The sequence below is a fragment of the Pseudomassariella vexata genome (assembly GCF_002105095.1).
Source record: "Pseudomassariella vexata strain CBS 129021 chromosome Unknown BCR38scaffold_3, whole genome shotgun sequence".
NCBI lineage: Eukaryota > Fungi > Ascomycota > Sordariomycetes > Amphisphaeriales > Pseudomassariaceae > Pseudomassariella > Pseudomassariella vexata.
The window spans coordinates 607436-608144 of NW_024467958.1; the positions used below are offsets into that span (position 1 = coordinate 607436).

Genomic DNA, 709 nt, shown 5'->3' on the forward strand with positions numbered 1-709 from the left:
TCTTGCTGGAAATAAATGCTCATGAGCCTCGAACTTGACTTGAATTTGCGGTGATGACGTGGAACGGAGCCGGCGTTTTCGAAAGAAAAACAAAGACGGGGAGATTGATGACATTTTTGCCGACAGGACCAGGCGGAATAGTGTAAAGGCCTTCACCGAGGATTCTACGTCCGTTTCATACTAGACTACCCTCGCGGTTATGGTCATACGGTCGTTGTACTTCGTTCTGGAACTTGATTTGGACTGTCGGCTGGTGTAGTTGGTCACTTCGCTGGTAGATAAGTCCCGATTTGAGCCTCGCCCACTTGGGTCGGTGACGAGTCGCGGGTTCGAATCCCGCAGCTGACACACAAGGGGGTTTAGTCAACCCTTACGGCGCGCTGCCCACCTTGTTGACTTCGCCTACCTAGCGATAATAGGGAGATTGGTGCAGTTTAGGATTACGAGCATCCTAGCCAGTCGACCGTCAAGCACTACGTCGGCGGAATATAACTCGACAGCCGGTCCAGAATTCGAATCGTTAATCCGACCCCTTACCGGACCTCGCCTATCCGATAACGCTCGTCGGCGAACCCGTCCCCTCACGATAGAAGGCGCGCAGCACGCCCTCTCGCCGCGATTCTTGCGAGCGTCTAGACCACGTTACGGTCTATCCACTTGAGCGTATGGTTGAGATGTATACGCTCGACGAGAACCCCAATTAGCAGAT

At 53.2% G+C, this 709-nt stretch overlaps 1 non-coding gene across 1 annotated transcript; it reads left to right on the top strand.

Annotated features, from left to right (window-relative positions):
• The first annotated feature begins 245 nt into the window (after positions 1 to 245).
• On the top strand, positions 246 to 348 carry BCR38DRAFT_t77. The gene has a single exon. It is a non-coding gene; the product is annotated as a tRNA-Thr (tRNA).
• Positions 349 to 709: the final 361 nt, after the last annotated feature.